Genomic DNA, 12086 nt, shown 5'->3' on the forward strand with positions numbered 1-12086 from the left:
TGTATCATGTAGTATTCAAGCTGCATATGTATTATGAATCTTATTTGACAAGAACGAGCTTTTATTCTTACATGTCAGCTGTCAAAAAGTTCGGGGAAATAAACCGGAAATGGTAGACGAATTACTTCCCCTGATATATTTCTAAAAATAACCGGTCCAATTTTGGACCGGTAAAATTAGCTTGTACCGATCCCTATATAGAGAGTAGCGATAGATAAGGGGAGGTAACCAATCTACTGCAGTGCGTCTGCATAGAGGTCTGTGTTGATGCAATTATAATTTCCCAATAATTTGCAGATATAACTTATATGGTATGATTTTTTTGTAATTTGTTATTAGCTTAGTATCTTTGATTTAATTGTAGTTCATGTTTATGCTTTATTTCGATTTTATTATGTTTCAAGTAGGTAAAAACGAAATATGCCAAAAGCGGGTGGGGTATGGAAAAATATGTTATTTGTTAAGTTTGGGCAAATTAGAAGTTTGATTACCTTTGGTAAAATACTTTTCTTTGAAAAGAACAATTATTTTAAAACAGATAACTATGCTGTCTTTAAATGTTATTGAATGGTTTATTGTTATAACTTATAGAAACCTTTTTTTCAGGAACATCACAGTGTCAACAGAAGTCAGAAACTGGAATACTGTATCTCATTCTGCATGAAGCTCCAGTAAAAAATCAAGAAAAAAAATAAAAAAAAGGAAAAGAACATTGCCCGGTGCAGGTTTCGAACCAGTGACCCATGGAGTCCTGCCAGAGTCCTGAAGTAAAAACGCTTTAGCCTACTGAGCTATTTCGCCGAGTACACATTCCTGTCGTATTTTATACCTTATATAAGCAATCTTCGTAGTTTCACCAAATTTAACGACAAAAACAGAACTCTCCAAATTATTCAATCGTTTCGCGTTGCAACGCTTTATAATTTTTAGGTTTTAAAATCGTCAAAAGATGCATATAATGGCTATATTAGAGCATGGTTAATGTTCAGTATTACTGTTTCCTCACAAATATCATAACTAAAACGAAAACTTACGAATCTGAAACAACTTTTTTCAATTTTGTCAATTTACCAAAGCGTGAAAAGATCCCTTTAAGGCAAGTGACCGATTGCCCAAACAGTACAAAATAGCACAATACAGCACAATACAAACCAACATAAACACAAAATATGAATAAAGCTGGGGTCACCGCCTTGGAACGGTCAATGCAAAGCATTGGGGGTTTAAACCTGGTTATAGAGCGCTCAACCTCACACTTGGCCCAGCAATATTCATAATACATTTAAGTGTAAATAAAATTTAACGTCATAGCATTGTAACTCAAATTAAACAGTAATAAAAGGGAATTAAAACGCATTCAATTTAATTACTATTTAATTACTCAATTGCATTGAAGATACAAGAGTAACAGAATTACAACTTTTTGACGAAAGATCAAATAAAACTATTAACAATTGTCAACTACATTCCTTCTTTATAGAAAAGATTTGAGAATGTAGAATCATAGAGTTAATATCTCAGATAATCATCGCGCAAATACAGGAAGAAGCAGCAATAATGGGTGTAAAAATTCCATATAACATAGCTTGGTTGTTTATGTGACTGCTAAACAAATTAAAAATAATTAAATCAAACAAGAAACGCCTATCAGAGAGAAAATATAAATAAAATGGAACGTTATACAAAACTTATAATACATATATTAATTTGATTATAACTATAAACGGTGTGGATATTGTTATTGCTCATCAGCGACCGAAAGTGTATTATAAGAGGCGCATTTAATCAATTATAAAACAAAGCCATAAAAAACGGAATACATTAACAATCGTTAAATGTTGTGGTAATTTTCTTTTCCATAGAATGAATTTTCGTTTCGTTTCCATTGAATTACAATATTAATAAATTTTAATATACAAATGAAAATAAAACCTGCATCTTGTGCAAATTAAACTGTCTTTGCATGTATATTGAAATCTCTTAACAAGTAATAAGGAGTGATACATTTAACAATCTAGCATTTTATGATAAATATATATATTAATTTTATTTATTTTACGCAAAAATTGTTTATCTATTGTGATTGCTTGGTTTCATGATGGTGTTACGTGCAATGCAAGAACGTATAATCTTTACACTAAATTGACGAGTGCCGGTACCCGCGGTAAATACATCAATTGTGTAGCAGTAATATTGAACAATATTTTAAATTTAAAGTTATAAAGCACTGTATTATTATGATTAAACTGGCTAACATATAAATACACATGTTCCTGTTAATCCGTTTCGGACAAATATCTTCTTTTTTTTTATATGTTAAATTATTTATTAAAGCAAATGTTACGTATTTTGGCTTTAATATTTGGCTTGCTCAATATGACTGCTCAATATGTCAAGAGATGACATGGAGGTATCATAAAGTCTGCCACATGTGGTCTATGCAGGGACCCAATTAAAGTATAGGTCCCTATGTTTATGACACCGGCATGTTTTCTGTGTAATTGGCTGGGCAGTCTCCGATCATAACGAGATAATATGCTTGTGACGAACAACGGTGCAATTAAACACCAGGTTAGAAATGCTGAAACAAGTGTCGAAATTGGTGTGCACAATTAAATAAAACAATTAGATTTATGAATTTATTTGTTGTGTAACAAGGTAAGTTTGAACAGATATATTAAGATTAAAATCAGTTACTATATGTTGCGAACAAAAAGCGATCTATTTGTTGTTTGTTTCCATCCTTATTTGTGTTCTTTCATTAAATTAAATTTATTCTAAAAGAATTTCCATTTATGAAATTTTGTATCTAAAATGGACGTGAAAATGCGGTTAGTAGAGATTTTTGTGGTAACCACATACCGAGCGCGTAGATAGTGTACGTTCCACTCCAGAGCTCGTTTTTAGTAAAAACAAATAATAAAAACAATATAATCGTTCCAAAAATGAATTTCCACGCATGCTTATGTTTTATTCAGACATAAATAGTAAAATTATATTTGATGCAGTTCATGATTATCAATAAAAACGATGATAATGTCAACCTTCTCTATATGCGCTTATATGAATTCCACCTCTTTTTGCCAACCAGTGGGCGGAGGCTTAACTTTGCAGGTGCGTGTGACGTCACGCGTTAACTCGTCTATTCTACACCTGGAGTGTTATTAACTCTTGCAATTAATATTATACATCACCACAGTTACATAACTATCTTCTTTGAAAAAAATAAAATAAAGATACTTCAGATGTGTGTCTACTTCATACCCTTACATTAAAAAATATCCTACATATTCAGAAATATAATAAAATGGATGGTGGTTTAAGTTGCTACACATCCAATGTTGTCATGTAGTCATTTAACATAACATGTGATGTGTTGACATGACTATTAACACTGCTAAGAAAACATTTACTTCGAATTAAATAAAGTGTCCCTGGTCAAATGTCCATTGGCTAAATATCCATATTGGTGAAACTTTCAGCAGTATCACAGTCATCCTTAACTGGTTGTTTGTTGGGCTATCCCCATTAACTACCCGTCATGGCAGATTTGTTCAAAACAAGACAAGTATCAATGTTTGAAGAATTGTTATTGCTTTTACAGTCTTGACGCTAACCCCTAGCCCAACAGCCCGGGGCTAGTGAAATGTATTAAATTTGGGCTATTAAAATTTCCTGATTCATATAGTCGGGCTAGTGGGTATTTTAATCTGTTCTATTAATGCATAAAGATTCAGGCTAGTTGTTCAAAAATGCTAAAGTGAAGACTGCTTGTATATCCTGGTTAATCTGAGACATTCCAACAAGCAATAACTGTGACAGTCCAAATACTTGCTCATTAAAGTGTGTATAAAATTTACAGGAGCTTGTGTGTGTGTGTGTGTTTGGTACAAGCTCATCTCAAAAACTGATTCACTAGTAGGTTTTTAACCTAATAGAAGTAAAACCTGACTGTAAAATGAATACTATCATTATAAAGATTTTGTTGTTGGGATGAAATATTATAAATTGTAATCCCTATGATTAACACAGAAAACATGAACCCAACGCTAATTCCTGTTGATGTAGCAGAGCCAAAAGACCTGGAAGTATAGACGGTTAATGGATGATGTTCCTTATGAAAGTACTAGTAGGTACTAGTTGGTTTGTCTGTTTGATACATCTAATAGTATATTAAATTTTTTTCATTAATAATATGGGGTTAACTTAGTTATCCTGCTCAGTGGTAGAATCTTCAGGAAATGTTAACATAAGCACATACATTGTATTTGATACATGTATGTCGGTGACCCTCGACTGCAATTTGGGTTACAGGCAGGGTAGCCTAAGGTGTAATTATTTCTAAGAGATGAACCCGAGTTGAGGCTTAAACTTACCAACCCATGAGCGAGTCAGAGATCAGCACTCTACTGGTTTAGCTGGCCGGGGTAAGCTGTCGATCAAAAGCTATTCATAGCTTAAGTTATAATGTTTGTATACCATACAGACAATAAATAAATATTGATTTGATTTGATTTGGGGGACTTACTTTTGCTTAATAATGATCTTAAATAATATTATAGTTGTCAACAATATGATTTTTATGTATTTTAAAAACACAACAAGTTAGGCTTGCAACAGAACTAATAAAAATATATGGATTATTATAAAATTTACAAATCAAACATATTTAACTTAAATTAGGCTTGCAACAGAACTAATAAAAATATATAGATTATTAATTTATTATGCAATTTACAAATCAAACATATTTAACAATAAAGTAGTCTTAGGTTTACTGAAATGTGCAAATACAAATTGGTTTTTATTTCTGAAAATTTAGAAAAATGAGCTAATATAAAAAATGTTTAATTTTAATAAGTGGGTGTGTTTAAATTAACTTGCACTCAAAAATTATAAGAGTCTGGAGTTGTTTTAATTTCTGACTGGTTTCTGCACACCGTACAGTAAGGTATGATCATGTTATTTTTGTCAGTAGTTAATTACGGCGCCGTTAATTACAATGGTACTAAACTATTATCGAGCAGATGGTCGTTGAACGTTATAATAAAAATAAAGATTGCTTTTATTAGTTACAAATCGGCAATTTATCGCTTTTATTTTATTTATAAAGTCAATATAGCGGATAGGTAAGGTGTGTATACTGTAGAGCGAATACTTGCAGACCCCCCCCCCCCACCCCCGAACCCTTAATCTCGCGTTATCTCGGCAGTCTCGTTACGCGTGATTTAACAATGTCGAAATCGTGAATTGTTCACCCCAGGAGAAATTACAAAACGTAATCAAAACGATATATCCAACAACTTTTGTGTTATATAATTTTGAAGAAAAATGTCATCATACGACAATAAATAGTATGCTAGTTTGAAAGAAAAATGAGGTCGTTGTGGCGTTGTGGATATTGTGTCCGCATGGCGACCAGTAGGTCATGAGTTCGATCCCCACCGTAGCAGCGTTCTTAAGGCTTCCTTACAGGCTCCAAGAACTGGTTCTACCCAGAAATCAGACTAGAGCGTTTCATTCAGTCTTAGGCTTTCGATTCAATCAAGCTTAAATAAATGGGTTAATTAAAAAAAAGCACTGGAATGGAATCATATAGTTTCCACACTTTATATCGATAATTCGGTCCGTACGTTTGGGTTTCTGTTATATAACTCAACAAGTTTTCATCCGTTCGTTACCAAGTGTCATACATGTTTTGATTGATTTTTGATTGATTTTATTTGGTAAACATATGAACATTACATAGTTACTACATAATGCAGACAATATAAAATATATTATCACAGCAATATACATAGCAAACCATGGAATGCACACACAATACCAAGGATAACACAAAAAAGAGAAGAAAAAAAATGAAATGCATGAAATGGAGGCCAATTTATTACCACCAAAATCTCATCAGGATTTTTGGAGTTATGGCCCTTGAATTTTTCAAAATATGGCTCTTTGAAGATTTCTGCTCTCCGAGTCAACAAGATCAATTCGATTGTAACCCAACTACCATAACACAGTGTCTAGTGTAACGGCCGTCTCCCCACCTTAAAGACCTTATTTAGCGGTCAAATTTGGCAGTAACACAGCTCGACATCATGCTATTTTTACATGACTTACCAGGTATGACCACCCTTAGTCGTGTTTATTGTATGTGCATAGTATGCTTGTCTGAAATGTAACTAAGCCAATCACCACGAATTGCATAATGAGTTATCACACTTAACTCTTTCAGTGCTGGAACCGAATTTTGAAGGCCTTTGCAAACAGTTTGGATCCAGATGAGACGCCACAGAACGTGTCTTCTCATCAGGATCCAAACTGTTTGCTATTTTTATAGTATTCTTTGAAAACAAAAATCGAAGAGAATGCTAATTTTAGAAATTCAGCAGACAACATTTTAGCGGACGACACATTTCTCAGCATGCAAAGGGTTAAGAAGACGTAGTGACGCTTGCATCACCCATCCGATAACCTCAAAAGTCAAGGTCAATGTCACACTTAGAGTTTAGTAATCGGCAACAAACAGATTGTGTTTACATAAGTTGACTTTAAGATGGACGTTGAATGTCGTGTTACATTTTAGGAACAACTCCATTCGTTTAAGGTTTCTAAAAAACGTATACTTGATAATCCGGCATATTATCTTAGTCCAAAATAAGCACACACACATTTGCTTATTTGGAAGATTAAGAGCTGCGGTTCGATTAAAAAAAAGCGATTACAATAATACCATTAAGCCTTGCGGAACTTAATAGCGGACGGTGTAGCTTCTAACAGGTCTGCAGCTACGCTGGTCTCATGTGTCATAAATCCCATTGTCGTATGGCGCGGGTCAATTGTACATGTAGCTAGATTACTTTGACATGAAAATCGTGAACGCCTTATCATAAATTTTGCGTTAATATCGCTTGTTTATTTGCATTCGAGATTGTCCCTGCACGTTTTGCGCGAGTTTGTAATCGAATGAAATCGCTTCAAATACGGAAATATATTCATCGTTACGGTATTTTAAATATTCATTCATAGGTCAGTGTACGGTAAATGTTGGCGACATATATAAGTGGTAAGTGCACACGTTGACTAGAAAAATAGATCTAAACATGGTCGATGCAGGAAAAATACCCTGGCAAAAGGTAAAACGTGTTTACGATATGTACAATGAAATGAACTAAATAAATAAAACACACTTCCAGATTTTGCGAAAGGTGTGTAAGTATATGGAAAGCGTTTTTGTAAATGTTTGTAAAAAACTGTGTGCAATCACCACTAAAAGGCACATATCCAGTATTTAAAAGTGTCGGAGAAAAACTTATTCACTCCGTGGTAACAATAATGTAAGGAATACAAACGCGACGTTTAGCTTGTTAAGGCTGATTTATTTTTGGCCAAAAACAAGTTGCAGTGTTACATGATACATAAACATATCTAAACTGATGTCTTCGAAGAAGTAAGGGGCAGTCCATATCCAATCAAATCCTTAACCCATGTAGGACTTCTGAAAATACAACACAAAATGAAGATTTTAATGCAACAATACATGATATATGTGTTTTGTTCTGATAAAACCGGGCATAATGCATGTGCGTAAAGTGTCGTCCCAGATTAGCATGTGCAGTCCGCACAGGCTAATCAGGGACGACAATTTCCACTTAAACTAGATTTTCCGTAAAAATGGACTTCATTTAAACGAAAAATACCATTAAAGCGGAAAGTGTCGCCCCTTATTATGCATTTTGCTCAGTTTTCACAGAACACGACTCGTTTATAGCCGTGTTATACACCTACCGTTTAAACCAAGGCAATAGGTGCATACATAAAATTTGGCCATCCGTCAAATTAAGCATGAGAAAATACAATGAAGATTTAAACCTTGCTCTAGTGAAATAGGGTTTAATGCATGCGCAAAGTCCGCACAGGTTAATCAGGGTCGACCCTTTCCTCCTAAACTAGATTTTCTCTTCGCAGAGACTTCATTTAAAGGAAAAATTCCATTAAAATGGGAAAGTTTCGTCCCTGATTAGCCTACGCAGTCTTTTGAGGCTAATCTGGGACGACACTTTACGCACATGCATTAAACCCGCTTTTCCCAAAGCGAGCCTCATTTAAATTGTTATATATATCTATCAGAAAAGCAACCACTCGCATACTTCCGGTTTGTGGATGATGTGTGGGGCTTATGGACGCATGGTATCGAGGCACTTAAAACTTTCCACACACAAGGAAATGGAATCAACCCTAGCATTAAACTCGAGCTCCGCTATTCTTCAGAAAAACTAGAGTTCCTGGACACGGGACATCAATACGGAACGGGCGCCTTCAAACCGACCTATATACTAAGCCTACCGATAAACACCTGTACCTACACAGGGATTCTTCGCACCCGGAGTCTACAAAAAAGCAATACCATATGGTCTGGGTGTGCGTGCGAAAAGAATCTGTTCAGAGGAGGTTGCCTACCGGAAGCACAGACAGGCGGTGAAAACACAGCTCGTGAACCGTGGATATGACGGGGCGTTTGTAGAGACCGAATTGATAAAGGTCGACAATAAAAAGAGAGAGGACCTTTTGCGCGAAAAGACAGACTCGGAGCATAATACAAGGATTCCGCTGATGATAACGTTTCCGCGCGCACTACCCAACATCGGCCGTATCATCCGTAGACACCTACACACGTCTGATAGAATGAAGGAAGTGTTCTCTGAGCCCCCATTAGTAGCCTTCAGACGGGATTGCAACCTGCAAGACATCCTAGTGTACAAAAACAAAATAGGATGTTCTTCCGAAAACCCAATATGAGCGGGCCCTGTGGGGCGCAGAGATGCGCCATTTGCCCGTACATGATGAAGGCGTAATATTTCACAGATCCCAGCGGCAGGAAGTACAGCGTCAGAAACAATGTTGATTGCAAATCGTCTAATGTTGTGTACGCGGTCAACTGTCGTCGCTGTCGCAGGTTCGTGTATGTGGGAGAGACCGGCGGAACTCTGTACCAGCGATATCTATTGAATCTGTCGCGTATTCGCACACAGCACAGTGACCCGGTAGCTGAACATTTCTACACCGACGGACATTCCATGGATGATTTCCAAATAATGGGACTCGAAAAACTCAGCGGGTCGGACGAGTACCCAAAAACCATGGAGCAATTGTGGAAGTCAAAACTAGGGACATACCGACCATATGGCATTAACGTGCAAGAATAAACGTTAATAAAAGGGCGCGTAAACAACATTGACGCCGGAAATGCACGACGTCATTTCCGTTCATAATAAAACATCTGAAAATAAAAATATGGCCGCTGATGAAGACCGTGAGGTCGAAAGCTTCGGCAAAAAATAAATACAGCGTTTTTGTTTAAATACAACAAGGCTAATAGAGACTTTGTTATATATATATTATACTTTCAATTGGCTACACAACTTACCTTAGGTTTGTAGTTGGGTCTGGGTCTGATTCCACCTATCCCACCGCCGCCAATTATACCTCCGCCGCCAATTATACCTCCACCGCCATGATGGCCGTTCCCATGGTTGTGGAATCCGCCTCCCCCGATGATCCCGCCGCCGCCGCCGCCGATAAAACCACCTCCCCTGTTTAAACTTCTACCGCCGATAAAACCACCTCCCCCGTTTAAACTTCTACCGCCGTTTAAACCACCTCCATTGAACCCAATGCTGTTGACACCACCTCCGTTTAATCCACGATTGAAAACATTGCCGTTGTTGAATCCACCTCCCCCGTTGAATCCAGGGCCAATGCCAATGCTATTTATTCCACCGCCCCCGTTAAAACCATTTCCTACATTGTACATTGGATAGCCTCCGATGCCCCCGCCGTTGAAATCTTCGAACAAACAAAACATGAAAAATTGACTGGAATGTATTGTTTAGCCTAAAAATCAAACACTGTCTGAAGAAAATATTTTGTCGAAACAACACTAGTAAGCCAACTTCCATGTGACCCGTCATTCAAAATATTTGTATCGATTGTTTTCGTTCTTTCTAAATAGACTAAAGAAACCAATAACTGAAAGCAAAGCAATTTTATATAAGGCGTTTATGTTCAAAGTGTATGAGGCCCATCTGCTTCGGAGGCTGCAATATGTGAGGACCTAAAGTGTGTCCCAGCACTCTAACCTAATTAACTCTTTGACTCACGAAAGTTGGAGCTAATTTGGAATTATAGCTGCGATTGTCAGCCTTGTTTTTTTAATAAGATATTTTTTTTATAATTACTGTGTGGTCTTGTCATGTGTGGGGCGGAGGAAAACCGGAGTACACGGAGAAAAATCTGCCTGCCCGGTATGGTGACCAGCTACCAAACTCCGGGAACGGGGATTGAACCCGTGTCGCCTAGGTGAAAAGCGCGTGTACCACCCAAAGCGCTAAATGGAAAGTTTTTTATTTTAAGTCATCTACTTACCTCCATTCATGCCACCACCATAGCCTCTCTTCCAGTTCGCACCTGAAGCGAGTGCCACCATGGAAACGAGAACTACCGCCGCAACCTTCATCTAGGCAAACAGAAAGAGTACACGTATATATGGTTATTTAAACGAACAAACGGTCATTTGTGTATTTTATTAAAATTATTAATGTTGTTGTTGTTTTAAATGAGCGCTTTTCATTATAAATGGTATAACTACATTAAAATGTAAACAAAAACTTGTCGGTAAAGGGGGATAGTTTGAAAAATGGAGCAAAATGCATTTTAAGAGATAACTGTATCCCATACATGCAATTCCATACGGGAACCATGCAATTCAAAGATCAGTCCAAGAGGCAGAGACCTAAGCATAACGTCAACGCGTGTACTTATATATTTTGATTTTTCTCTTTTATTTTACAACCACTGCTCTGTCGCGATATGCAAAAAAACACACGCTAACCACATCTAGAAAATAACAGCTATCGTAAATGTTTATATTGTGGTTTAAATATGAAATCGCGTGCCAATTCGTTCAAGAACTTTTCGTAAATACACGATACCAACGTGATTAAAGACAACAATTTACATAAACTTCATATAAATAAAAACTCCACCGTTTTCAGAACTTACCTTTGTCCTTCCTGCGGCGATACAAACTAGCCAGGGCTTTATATAGGGCAAGCCGAGGGTTCAGTAGGACATATGGTCATCGGATTTTATAGCCATGTCGAGCAAGCATTTCCGTGTTTCCTTAATGGACAGGTATCTGATGTCCGGAAAGAAAAACAAGTATCGGTGGGTTACAAACATCGGTCAATTATTGGACATGTGATTTACAACATCGCTCCCTTTTGTCCTCCAGTTCTGAACATTCATTTATATTGTAAAATCTTAATAACCAAATGACTCTGCGAATCACTCGCCGCACGATTGATCTTAATTGTTGTTTCTTGTTCTTCGGGACCATACGTTTTTGTTACGGATAAGTTCATGGCGCATTATTCGATATATTGTGATCCATTCCTATAAAAAAATGCGTCATGTGTTTGAATATATCAATGTGAAGTCCGCACAGACTAATCAGGGACGACACTTTCAGCCTGAACTGGATTTTTGCTAAGAAGATACCTTCTTTAAACAGTAAATACCATAATAGCACAGGCTAATCTGGGACGACACTTAACGCACGTTCTTTTAACCCCCTTTTCACAGTACACGACTCATATATAAGAAACCGTAATTGCGTAACCTTTGACCTCTTAATGAACGGATAGAATAAACACAGGTACTGTCTTTGTTTTGTTAATATGTGTGTTAACATTAGTATCGCACTAGATGCTTTTTTCTCTAAGAATTTGAACTAGTGCTAAATAGACAAGTGGAAGTGTGAAACACTAGTGCTTAATAGACAAGTCGAAGTGTGGAACACACAAGAATTTCTTTATTGTGTTCTTGGCAAAATATTCGATGTGTACAGCATTCATTGCATGATTGGTAAACACGGTTATGCTGCACGCAACGTGAAATTTTGTCATCGATTTTACATTTTCAGACGCGTTCAATCATTTATTCTTAAATCTATAGATATCGGCTCAAACTGCAATAACAATAACATCTGTCTTATATGCACTAAAGATTTTTGAAAATGTTTTTCAATG

This window comes from Dreissena polymorpha, chromosome 8 (assembly GCF_020536995.1).
Source record: "Dreissena polymorpha isolate Duluth1 chromosome 8, UMN_Dpol_1.0, whole genome shotgun sequence".
Taxonomy (NCBI): Eukaryota; Metazoa; Mollusca; class Bivalvia; order Myida; family Dreissenidae; genus Dreissena; species Dreissena polymorpha.